Raw genomic sequence first — 13,649 nt, forward strand, 5'->3', positions numbered from 1 at the left:
ACGTATACTAGAGGGAAAGGGGTCATCTGGCTAGCTATACTGAAGAGGGGCGGCTGGTGACAGTGGCCTTGGATGGTAAAAAGTACAAATCCGGCCCTAACTACAGGTACACTTCAAGACTGCTTACATCAGAGCAATTTTATTAAATTTGAAATTTATTAAAGGACAACTGTAGTGAGAGGTATATGGAGGCTGACATATTTATTTATTTTTAAACAATACCAGCTGCCTGGCTGTGTCCTGCTGATCCTCTGTCTCTAATACTTTTAGCCATAGACCATAGACAAGCATGCAGCAGATCAGGTGTCTCTGACATTATTGTCAGATCTGACAAGATTAGCTGCATGCTTGTTCCTGTGTGATTCAGACTCCACTGCAGGCAAATAGATCAGCAGAGTTGCCAGGAAACTGGTATTGTATAAAAGGAAATAAATATGGCAGCCTCCATATACCATTCACTACGGTTGTCCTTTAAAGGGATGTATATTGTATGAGTGCTTTTATGAGGATATCTGCACCCATAATTCCTGAATTTTGGTCTCGGGGAGTTTCTGAGCACATATGTCAGGTGGAAACTTGCCATAAGAACTTTAAAGTGAACCAGAAAAGCAAAAAATTGCCCCTGGGGGGTACTTACCTTGGGAGGTGGAAGTCTCTGGATCCTAAAGAGCCTTCCCCATCATCCTCAGCAGAGGGGATCCAGCACTGGCTCCCCCAAACGTCTGCATGTCAGCACTATTGTGCAGGTGCACTAATGGCTTTCCCTCAGACTGGCAGAAATAGCCAAGTCCGATTAGGTCTGCTCTACTGCACAGGAGCAAGCCATCTGTGCCTACACAGAAGAGTGGACCAATTGGGCTTGACTATTTCCACCGAAGCCCACTTGGAAAGCCGGTCGTGTGCATATTATATACTACCACCATTTTTTTTTTTTACTAGAACAGCATTCAATTTGTTAAACACAGGACTTGAAGGTTCAGTACAGAGAAATCTGGACACATCCGAAGTGCAGATTATGTTATCTTGTGTTTACTTAATTGTATCAAGTGAGGAATGTGACACATTATCTGACTGTGCAGAAGCTCCTGGACACAGAGAGACACTGAAAGCATTTCTGCCTTCAATACAACATGAATAAAATGCAAAGGCAACTCTCAAAGCAAAAAACTGTACTTTTGGGAACTTGTAATTTCTAAATGAATAATAATACTTATGCACAAATGCAAATATGGTAACCGTATGGCATATAAAAATTAGGAAAACATGTTTTTATTGAAAATTATGTCAGGGTTTAAACTGCTTTAAAAAGTTTATGAAATCTATGAGTCTGGCAAGTGTCAACCCCATCTATGCCAGATGGAAAAAAAGTGCACAGTTTACTGTATATACGTTTCAGTCCAGTACATTTTAAATCCATTTGCATCACTTTGCATCAGTTTTGATTAGTAATTGGAACGGACAGAAAAGTAATTGCTGCAAAAGCCTTCTTCTCTCTCTGCAATGCTCTTTGTGCTGCTACCAGTCATACCAGTTCCACTCGCAAAATGGATAGTGGAAAGAGCTACTGGCCATTTCCATTGAAATGCCCTGCATACACTGGTGTCCTGTAACCAGTCCGTTTTCTTTATCTGGTTATGCGGAGTAGTGTGGAGTGATCAGAGAATCTGCAGCATGCTGCAGATTCTCACATGGCGGCATCCGCACACCGTCTTCTCCAATACACTTCCGCATCTCCCGATGCGGAAGTGACGTGACTGGGAGCGGAAGTGATGCGTAGCTGCATCAGCTCCCATTCACAAATAGAAATGGGCCCTAAACCAGCACAGATTATTTTAAAACGGACATGTGTGTCATGTAAATGCCTTTCCAGCGATTGTACCAAGCGCAAGTGGCATAGCACTAGGGGATGCAGAGGAAGTGACCACACCCTGGCCTCTCAACCAGAGGGGCCCAGTAGGGGCCTCCTTCAACTGCTTTATTAACCTCCCTGGTGTTAATCCAGAATGTAGTTCGGGCTAGCTGCCGGAAGCGCAATGCGGAGTATAGCGCACAACAGGCATTTTTATTCACCTCCCGGGGAATCCAGACGTCAGCAGCCATTCTCCTTCGTGTCCTCCGAGGCTCTGAATAACTTCGGTGAGATCGCCGTCATCGATCTCACTAGAGTTACAGCGCCACCCGGAGGATGGAGGTAAAATTGCAGTGCTGGAGCCCCAGGCAGTGAGTGAGAGCAGGGGCTGCTGCAGAGACTCTGAAGGCATGATTTTTCCTGATTTTAGGGTCTGAAACATTTTAAAAAGACCCTAAAAAACAGAAATAATGTAACCGCCAGGGAGGTTAACTCTTTATTGGTGTCAATCTGGTAATGCTCACCTCTATATGTGGTTTGCTTAGTTGTAACCATTAATAGACTGTTCTTCTCCCCAGCCTACACCTCTCTGATACTGCAGCTGTTCTTGGCAGGTTTTGGTGCTCCATGTCAATCGTTATGTACAGTATAGAGCACTTAAGTAGACCCAGTGTAAAACTTGCACTGGGGCCCAGAGCTCCTAAGCTATGCTACTGCCGAGCGCCAGCAAATGCTGGTGCTAGTTGCATGGAAGCAGTAGACTGATGGTGAATTCACTGCCTTCAGACTCTCACATAAAATGGGCACTAGACCTGTGGCCCACTAGAGCTGTTTCAGTAACATTCTGGGATCACCGGTAATTCCAATAGTGCTGAGCCCACTAAAGCAGTTGTGTGCGTAGTTGTGTCTGCTTTTCAGAAACACATCAATGTTACAGATGCTGAAAAGTGGACACAACTGCGTTCAACTGCGTTAGTGGGCTCAGGCCCTAATGAAACTCAATGAAGGTGATCCCACAACAGCAACTGAGATTTCCTGAAATTGTAATCTTGGTGCCTGCAGCAATTGTGGAGCGTTTGCACTTCAATACAAAGTATTGGATCGCAGCAAAATCGCTTTTCTATCACTGTAAAAGGTAATTTTGCAATGCTTTTACTACCAAACCTATGAAAATCGCTATGGAAGTTGCAAATCACAATTGCTGTACAAATTGCTTGCATTAAATTCAAAATCACTTAAAATATGCTGGAAATCACTCTGAAATACACCCCAAAAAATAGTTCCCACAAGCGCTTGGTGATAGTGATAGCAATTAGAGCTTTCTAGTGGGTCCTGGCCCACTAGGGTTTATGCCTGGATTGGTGATATCACTCAGAAAATATGCATACTGAGGGTCTTTTAATAGGATGGGATGTGGTGGAGAACTATCAGTCTATCATCTTTATACAATGGACAATTCACTATTCTTCCTAATGCATATATTAACCTATGGTTTTATCAATATGCTGTTGATTTTTAACACTGTGTATGGAATTTTTCATCAGCTGATCTGTATGAAAATAGTAACCTGATCACAAGCACTGGCAAGATCTGCTATAGCAAGGATAGCACATGACACAGGAGGAATAATGTTGTTTAGGCCAGCATACGATCTGGGAAGTGGAGGTAAGCAGTTTAGGATATGTTGAGGATGTGTGAGGAGAAGGAGGTTGTGGCTAATCGGCTGTGAAAATTAAAGACGAGAGAAAGATTAATAAGTGCTTTGATTAGGTGAGCTTTTGTGGTCCTATTTAAAAGTGTCAGAGGTAAGTGCAAGTCTAAAAAGAAAGGGGAGGGAATCCAGGACCCAGAGCATGGGAGCAGCTACAGAAAAGTCTTGGGATGTGTATGTGTGTGGGGGGCCTCGCACAAAATCTAAATAACAGTTGCAGGGAATGGATTAACTGTATATATATATATATATATATATATATATATATATATATATATATATATATATATGTTCAGATTTAACTACAAACAAAACAACATCATACGCTGTGCTGCTAGAAAGCCAAAAGTGAGAGAGCCATGTAGAGGCTGCCATTACTGGCTTCCTTCAGAACCAATGGTTGCCAGCTCTCATTCTTATCCTCTGGCTTTAATTCTGCTGTAATCACTGCCCTGGAACCACCGTGCAAAATAGGTTACCTGACATCACAGACTGCCTTCTACAGACAGGCTTGCAAGTCAAATCACTAACAAAAAGATGACAGCCAAGCAAGTAGATTTTTTTTAAAGGAGGGAGGGGGAACAATGAATGCCAGTCTACTCTCCAGGTTCCTTTCAGAACTGCTTTCCTGTACCTACACCCCACACTGTGAAGGCTTTATCTATGTACCCCAAAACAGCACAATTCCCAAAGCAAACAATTACAGATATGCCATCAGACTGAAATAGCAGCCTTTGCTCCTGCTTACAGCGTTCGGAGAAATACTACCTGAACAGAACACACGTAGCATTGCAATAAAAATACACTAATGTAACTCTACAATGAAAAAGAAGTATATGTCCTCCCAGAGCTTGCAGCCCTGCCTGCCAATTCTTACGGATACAGTAACTATTCCAATTAGCAGAAACCCAATTAGGAAGATGCAGGCAGGATTCGGCAAGTAGAACCACATGTAGTGCTCAGTCCAGAGCAGCTTTGGTACCAAAGCACCATCCAAAACTCTGTATCTCCGGCAGCTGTCTGCCTTCCATAGACCTGCCCGAGCTCTTCTGCAATCCCTCCTAGCCGGGAGTCTCTAGCAGGATCGGAGCAGAACACAATGCAAATGACAGCACAAAAACAGTCTGAAAGGCAACATCTCGCCAACATCAGCAGCATCGCAAATAATAAAGAAAATATCGAAATCCCTTACCGATCATTGATCTCTTCTTCTTGGCTGGGCTTAGCGTGCTCATGTTGCAACGTGCATAGCAGTTAGTGCCTGCCTGCCTGTCTCTCTCTAAAAGCCTCACATCTGAAGAGGAAGACACAAACATTCCCTTTGCTGTTCATTTAACCTTGCACAGACAGCAGCCTTTCATGGAGCAGTTTAGGCTTCCAGCTCCTCATGAGGTCCTCTGTGTGAGGCTGCAAGGCCAAGTCATTGATGATGATGATGATGGGAAATAGTGATGGATCATCCAGCAGGTCTTGCTATAGTAACCTAATAAACTCCAGAAGGTAAAAGAGGACGATGCCAAGCAACGTGATCGCTCCCGGTAACAGTAGTTTCCCAATAGGGCTGGGGGAACAGAAATCAGGTGGTCCCCCTGTCTGTTTGGACACGACTCATTCATTTAATTAACCCCTCGAGAGCCAGGCGAGGAGCTTCTCTGATGATGGGAGTAAATGGGTCCATCAGGCACAATTAGATGAGAGAGAGGGAGAAACACCACAGTTTGCATGAAAAACTCTCGCAGTAAACAATATCCCGGGTCCTCTTCATTCCACGGGGGCACCCTCTTAATTAACCCTTGGAGGGCCGGTCTATTAGCTGTGCTCTAATCATCGCGACTGTACCTCTTCACGCTGCTTCATAGAGACGCCTCTAAATTGATATTACAGGGTTGCTGCGAAGTTGTAGCTTGTGTGCAGCGCTCGCTAAATTAATTAACCCTCTCTGCCAAAATGCTGCGGTGCTGATGCAGAATCTCTGCCTCCCAACAGCTGCTAAGGTGGGTGTGTCCCAGTGATGTATTATCACTTCACTATTACTATGAGCATTCATCTTCATTAATGATGTGCTAACGTCTGTGTATAGTTCACTGCCATAGGAAAGGGTGCACTCATTATTATTATTATTATTATTATTATTAATGAATAGCATACAAACAACCTTCCATGCTGCCCTATGCAAAGTGCCCACCGCTGAAGTAAATCATCCTTACTAATTCTTTCTATAGAAGAGCTTTGTTGACACCCTGCCTGCATGAATGGGAGGACTTGCACCCTCACACCTCATGCTTCCCAGATTTCTACAATGAACGCTATAGATTTCCTTTTCCTCATCACATCAGTCACTGGTTACCAACTTAGCCATGCAGTACCTTATTACTGGAAGTGATGTATGATTTTCACATTGGGAATAAATTGCAAAGTGCAAATCCTCCTCCTCCTCTGACTGCCACTGCTGCTGCTACTATGATTATTAATAGTATTATTTATTATTACAAAGAGCCCCATCATCAAACCAGACCAGCCTCCTCCCTCCCTGTGTATTATATATATATATACTACTATCTGGTACATTGTATTCGTTTTCAAGATAATGACTTTGTTATGTAAGAGAGACATTACTGATGCTCATTAACAGATCTTTAAAGATGTGATTAGTGTAGATTCAGGTTTATATATTTTATATCTTGTTTCATACCTAAAAAAAAGAGCTTTTCTGATCGCCAGCGTTTTCCAGTGTTTTGAAAAGCGCTTGGACAATGAAATCCTATGGGCTATTTCACGCCACGCAGAATCTCTTTTATTAAAATCGCGAAAGCGCTGCATGTTGCATTTTTACATTGAGGCTTCTTTTATGCTGGAAATCGCAATTCCTATTTGCGATTCTGATTTGCGATTTTCACTGGATGCTAGCAACACAAAAACAAAAGTGCAGAACAAAAATAGCATGCAGGACTTTTTTTAATCGCATCAAAAATCGGATTCGGAATCATGTAAAATTGCATCAAAAACGGAATCGCATGTAGTGTATAAGAGCCCTTACTGCTATTCTGCATCCAGCATAGAAATGCAGAAGCGATGTGAAAAACGCTTCAAAAATCACTTATCGCTGCAAAATCGCTAATCGCTAACGCTTTGTGGTGCAAAACAGAGAACAAAATGAAAGGGCTTGCTCTTGGGAAGTTGCTGTGGTAATTATTTGATACAAACAGCCTCGGATCAGAGCAGTCCGGTTATTTTTAGCATTGGCACATACAGGTATAAGCATCGTTGGCGCGGCAATGAATAAAGGATAACGGATGACGAGCATGATTTAAGAATTCCAAGTGAGGCAGTGTTACAGGAGATGCTGAGTGCACATTGAGAGGACACCCAATAGCCAGGAAAGCATCCCTGCGCCTGTGACGTCTTTCTTGCTCCACCACAATAGAAGGCGAGGTTTTTACTTTACACGGCATGCAAAGAGGACAGGTAGGAACAGCACAAGGACAGGCTGTGCGAACGGAGCTAAAGGAAACACGTAACACAAGCTGCTACATGATATTGATGATGACTACTGCTGACTTGATATTTTTATACAGAAGCTAATGCATGATAAACGCATGCCTATAAAAGGCAAATTGTAAAGCACAAATAAAGCATCACATTAGATCAAATAGAAATGAACTCCATAAAAGGACTAAGTGGTACTTTGTTAGCCATATTTAGTTAGCCAGTAAAATATATAGCCTACCACAATAATCCCTTTTTTTTCTTTTCTCCATTAAAGGGTTTATACATGGTGTATCTTATTATAACTTATTACGCATGTCTGTGACCTAAATGGCAGATCTAGCCTTGGGCTATCTTTATTTAAACAAAAGTAACAATGATATGAAGGCTGTTATGTGTTTTCTCTTTAAAATATATAACTTCTTTGTCTGTCAAGATAATAATATTACTATTATTATTCATATTTTTATTTACATAGCGCCAACATCTTCTGTAGCACTGTACATAGTACGAAACAAGTAGTGGGGGGCACAGATACATGAGACGTTCAAAACTCTGTACAATCAAGACATCTAGCAATACACATACCAATACATACATAGTCGTGAGTACCTGGCTATGAGATAAATTACAGCAATTACGCTATATAATTTGTTGTCAGTTGTAACTGAAAGCACAATGGATGTGCAAAGTAATGTCCATGTTTCCCTATGACCTCTTTCACACTTTAGGGTAGGAACACACTAGGCAGAATCGCATATGCGTTTTCCATAGCACATAGTGGAAAATGCATATGCGATTCTGCCTAGTGAGTTCCTATCCTTAAACTGAAAAGCTTTTTCACAATACACTGCTATGGAGAAAAAAACGCATTAGAACGCAACAAATTAAAACACAAGTGTAAAAGGGCCCTTGAAAGTTTACAATATAGAGAGTAGTGGGTTCGTTGGAGACAACAGGGAAGGAGACACAGGGGTTAGTGGATGAGACAGTGAACCTACAATGCTTCCTATAGCTAACTGTAGCCTTGTCTGGACTGGAGTGTTTTGAGAGATTGAAGGTTTCCTGGCTCAGAAGATGACAGACAGGTTGTGGGAGAGAGTTCCAATAGAGAGGTTATGTTTGTGAGAAGTCCTGGATGTGGGAGTAAAAGGAGGTGAGAAAGCTAGATGATCCTCAGCTTTTGTTATAGTCAGAATTACTGACCAAAAAGCAGTATTCATAGCAGACGTTCATACTGAAGGTCATCTTCACGGCATGCATGCCTGCTTTTTCCACATGTGTGACTCAAACACTACAAAAGCAAAAATATCAACACAACTTCCAAACAAGTGGTAGTTTCTAATAAGGGAATGAGATGGAGACACTTTGAAGTAGAAGGAGGCATTCTATAGGCATTGAACTACTATTCAATATTTATTCATGCAGGCACTCTAGGGGCAGAGCCCTTCACCAGGTGTGCCCATATACAGGCTCTGCTTGTAACATGTAGTGTGCTGACATGAATAAATATTGAACAGTAGTTCAACGGTGCCATTAGAGTGCCTCCTTCTCCCTCAGAGTGTTCACAGTGTTGGGGTAAGAGTGCTGTACTTGTCTTGCTTAGAGTACCAGCACCCACTCTCCTGAACAGGACTGAGTGTACCCTGAGGTCTGAGGTATCAACGTTTACAGTAATTGAGATGGAGATATCAGCCGCCATCTCCCTCTCACTTCAGGTCCCTATTAAGACAAAAAGGATGCTAACAAATGCAATGCTTAAACGTTTGAAAATTGTGGACTGGGTGCACTGGCTCTCTTTAGTTAGTTGCTTTTGTATAGCCCTAAGTAGACACTCTCTTCCCTCTCCCTTTTCTATAGTACACTGCATGTTGTCCATTCAAGCTGAGCATGCAACACACAGTTTTTCTACCTTTATGCAAATGAACCTTATAATCATACAAAGTCACATTAACCTCAGCTTTCAATAAAGCTTATTGAGAGGAGCACAGCAGTACCCAGGGTTAACATGCTTAGATTTCAGGGAAGGGGGTCTCATAAGGAAGGTCAGGGTAAGTGTCAATTATCTATATGCTGTGGCTAAAATTACACACAGTGTGGTTCCTCCTAGTGGAAGGGAACCCCCAATCGCACTGACCCAATACTAACACTAGTGTTACAGGGTACCTGAACTGTTAATACAAATGAAATTTAAAGTGTGCCCCTTTTTAATAACTAAAGCTGAAGATTCCCATACCAGTGTTAAGCACCCTTATTCACCTATTCCTGTTTCATTCACAGCACCAACTGAGAACAAGGCAGGCGAAGTTCACATCTGCACATGTCCAGTAAACGTATGCACTCATGTATGTCTTCTTTTCTTTGTCTAAGAGTGCTCTCTTTTAATGGGCATACATGGTTGAGAACATGGGCATGCCCAGTTCAAATGTTCTTGTTCACCACAGTGGGGGATGAAGTTCAGCTAAATCCAAGTTGGTGATGTACATAATCCTGGAATGGAGGACTGGGGGAATTGGGGAGCTTGAGACCTCTATGGGATTTACTGTATAGCTATATAGGTCATAAAAGGGGGCATAATTGCCTAGAGTTTTTATCACAATTTTGCATTACTATTTTTTGTGATTTCTCCATGATTGCATTTTGTGATTCTCATTCCAGTGAATGAGAATTGTGATGCAATTACCTGGAAAATGCTATATGCAGCACGTTTGCGATAGGCAAAAATCGCAAATATGCAGCAATTGGTGCAGTGTAAGGAATCCTATAGGATTACTTGTGCTGCAGTGCTTTGCTGATCGCTGGTGATCAGCAAAGCACGAAGCCCAGGCTGAAAGCACCCGAGTGTGAATGAGGCCTTAGGTATTAGGGGTAGTTGTTAATGTTAGGTAATAGGAAGGTCGGGTTATTAATGTTAGACAGGGGGAGGAGGGGTTAGTGTCAGCCATCAGGAGAGAGGGTCGGAGTTAGAATAAAGTACTGGTGGTTGGTGTCAGTCATTAGAAAAGAGGGTCAGTGTTAGAATAAAGTACTGGGAGTTAGTGTTAGTCATTAGGAGAGAGGGTCAGTGTTAGAATAAAGTACTGGGAGTTAGTGTTAGTCATTAGAAGAGAGGGTCAGTGTTAAAATACAGTACTAGGGGTTAGTGTCAGTCATTAGAAGAGAGGGTCAGTGTTAGAATACAGTACTGGGGGTTAGTGTCAGTCATTATGAGAGAGGGTCAGTGTTAGAATAAAGTACTGGTGGTTAGTGTCAGTTATTAGAAAAGAGGGTGAGTGTTAGAATAAAGTACGGGGGGTTAGTGTCAGTCATTAGGAGAGAGGGTCAGTGTTAAAAGAAAGTACTGGGGGTTAGTGTCAGTCATTAGGAGAGAGGGTCAGTGTTAGAATAAAGTACTGGGGGTTAGTGTCAGTCATTAGGAGAAAGGGTCAGTGTTAGAATAAAGTACTGGGGGTTAGTGTCAGTCATTAGGAGAGAGGGTCAGTGTTAGAATAAAGTACTGGGGGTTAGTGTCAGTCATTAGGAGAAAGGGTCAGTGTTAGAATAAAGTACTGGGGGTTAGTGTCAGTTATTAGAAAAGAGGGTGAGTGTTAGAATAAAGTACGGGGGGTTAGTGTCAGTCATTAGGAGAAAGGGTCAGTGTTAGAATAAAGTACTGGGGGTTAGTGTTAGTCATTAGGAGAGAGGGTCAGTGTTAGAATAAAGTACTGGGAGTTAGTGTTAGTCATTAGAAGAGAGGGTCAGTGTTAAAATACAGTACTAGGGGTTAGTGTCAGTCATTAGAAGAGAGGGTCAGTGTTAGAATACAGTACTGGGGGTTAGTGTCAGTCATTAGGAGAGAGGGTCAGTGTTAGAATAAAGTACTGGTGGTTAGTGTCAGTTATTAGAAAAGAGGGTGAGTGTTAGAATAAAGTACGGGGGGTTAGTGTCAGTCATTAGGAGAGAGGGTCAGTGTTAAAATAAAGTACTGGGGGTTAGTGTCAGTCATTAGGAGAGAGGGTCAGTGTTAGAATAAAGTACTGGGGGTTAGTGTCAGTCATTAGGAGAAAGGGTCAGTGTTAGAATAAAGTACTGGGGGTTAGTGTCAGTCATTAGGAGAGAGGGTCAGTGTTAGAATAAAGTACTGGGGGTTAGTGTCAGTCATTAGGAGAAAGGGTCAGTGTTAGAATAAAGTACTGGGGGTTAGTGTCAGTTATTAGAAAAGAGGGTGAGTGTTAGAATAAAGTACGGGGGGTTAGTGTCAGTCATTAGGAGAAAGGGTCAGTGTTAGAATAAAGTACTGGGGGTTAGTGTCAGTCATTAGAAGAGAGGGTCAGTGCTAGCATTAAGTACTTGGGGTTGGTGTCAGTCATTAGGAGAGAGGGTCAGTGCTAGAATTAAGTACTTGGGGTTGGTGTCAGTCATTATAAGAGAGGGTCAGTGTTAGAATTAAGTACTTGGGGTTGGTGTCAGTCATTATAAGAGAGGGTCAGTGTTAGAATTAAGTACTTGGGGTTGGTGTTAGTCATTAGGAGAGAAAGTCAGTGTTAGAATCAAGTACTTGGGGTTGGTGTCAGTCATTAGGAGAGAGGGTCAGTGTTAGAATTAAGTACTTGGGGTTGGTGTCAGTCATAAGAAGAGAGGGTCAGTGTTAGAATTAAGTACTTGGGGTTGGTGTTAGTCATTAGGAGATAGGGTCAGTGTTAGAATTAAGTACTTGGGGTTAGTGTTAGTCATTAGGAGAGAGGGTCAGTGTTAGAATTAAGTACTTGGGGTTAGTGTTAGTCATTAGGAGAGAGGGTCAGTGTTAAAGTACTGGGTAAGCCTATCATAAAATATCAGTTATATAATATTACTGATATTTTAACTGTCACCAAGTTTACCTGAAACCCTTGCAATTGTATTAACCTGCTCCTACCCATAGGAAAAACTGAAGTAGTGCATTAGTATAATTTACCCATACCAACAAAGAAATGACAGTAAAGAAAACACAAGCACTGTGAAAAAAAATAGGGAAATAGTACACAGATAACTCTTTATTGACTTTTAAATTAAGTTTATCAATGTCCTTAGAAGTAATTCTGATAATAATCACACTATCCAGCAGGTCATCTAAGATGGTAATCCAGCACCAGTCACGATGAACAGTCACTCTCCATTCTGTGCGCTCCGCACCTCTGCCACTAAATGCCAAAGTGCTGGCTGAGGAAATTCTACCAGGATTTTCAGGTGACATCATTGATGGGCACTCTGCTTTCCACCCACATCCCTGAAACATGCTTATTGCATTACTGGCTTTTCCAATAGATTGACCCTAGACTATGGCAACAGTAGAAGGTTATGACTGGGGTACACACACTTGCGTACACACACAGGAACGCACATACATACATACATACATACATACACGCACACCAGGGCAGCTTACTGAATGCTTTACGTTTCCTATATAGAAGTTTTGAATTGCCAAATCCAAGTTCTCTTATTTTCACTCCTGCTAATTAAATGTTGTGAATCTGTCGGAACACAAACTCAAACTGTAACACAGTTCCTTTTGCTCTCCGTGTACTTTGAGTCTAACGGTAAAGCAGGGCTTTATAAACATTTGCATATTCATTCATTCATTCAAAAGGTTCATTACTACCTAAAGAGACTATTTGGTCTAAAATAAACATTCTATGGATCCTCTTCTCAAATCATGTTTTAATTACTAACTGGGTCTTTTTCCTCCAGCTCACTTAACAAGCTACATGTCTGCCAGCTTTCAGCATGTAGCCCCACCTCCTTGCAGAACAGTGACATGGCCATGGCTTTCTCCAAGATAGACAAAGTGCAGTGGAAGCACCACAGTATTTCTCTGTAAGGGGGCGTGGCTACATACCAGAGCCAGCAGGCACAGGGCTTGGTGAGTTAGTTGAAGGAACAAGTAATTATAACATTATCTGAAAATGTATGTTATCCATAACATTATTTGAAAAGAATATCAGTAGAATATGTATTTTATACTGAATAGACTCTAACTCTTTAATTCTGATGTTTGTGCAATCATTTTTCCTATGTATGGACTGTGTACAGTAACAGATTAACTTATTTCTATAAACAGGTCATCGTCTACAGAAAAGTCCAAAATGAGTATAGTGGTCTGCTTTATTGACAGGACTTATATAAGTGATGTAAGTGATCACAGAAACCTGAACTTCTATTAAGTTCTATAAAACACATGAGACTCACCCAAGAATCATTATAGCTATATTTTTCAATCTCCAGTTTAACAGTCTGCTCAACAAGCGTGTATATCAGCTCCAATTCTACTGTCAAGATATCTTTCATTTTTACGAGACCAGGTGGATCTTACATTTTTGTTAAGTTACTAGGAAAAAGTTCAAAGTAACAATGCTACATTTGAATTCATATTGAGAAATTCCATAATGTTTATGTTAGTTGCTGCTGATTTCAGTTAAAAGTTCAGTCTGCTCAAAACTGAAATCTCAGTTATGAGTGTTAAACTGGTACATTCAAAAACATACAGTGGGTTGCAAAGTATTCGGCCCCCTTGAAGTTTTCCAAATTTTGTCACATTACTGCCACAAACATGCATCAATTTTATTGGAGTTCCATGTGAAAGAC

At 41.5% G+C, this 13,649-nt stretch overlaps 1 protein-coding gene across 15 annotated transcripts in view; it reads right to left on the reverse strand.

Moving 5' to 3' along the window:
• LINGO2 (leucine rich repeat and Ig domain containing 2) overlaps positions 1-13,649 on the reverse strand; it is a 2,118,418-nt gene that overhangs the window by 400,265 nt on the left and 1,704,504 nt on the right. Inside the window, exon 1 of one of the 15 annotated variants that reach the window (XM_068234740.1) lies at positions 4,753-5,510. The exons of the other annotated variants lie outside the window; for them this stretch is intronic. The gene's annotated coding sequence lies outside the window, so the exon portion shown is untranslated. Of the gene's footprint in view, positions 1-4,752; positions 5,511-13,649 lie in introns of those variants that run through there. 15 annotated transcript variants of the gene reach the window in all.

The sequence above is a fragment of the Hyperolius riggenbachi genome, chromosome 1, assembly GCF_040937935.1.
Source record: "Hyperolius riggenbachi isolate aHypRig1 chromosome 1, aHypRig1.pri, whole genome shotgun sequence".
Classification (NCBI taxonomy): Eukaryota; Metazoa; Chordata; class Amphibia; order Anura; family Hyperoliidae; genus Hyperolius; species Hyperolius riggenbachi.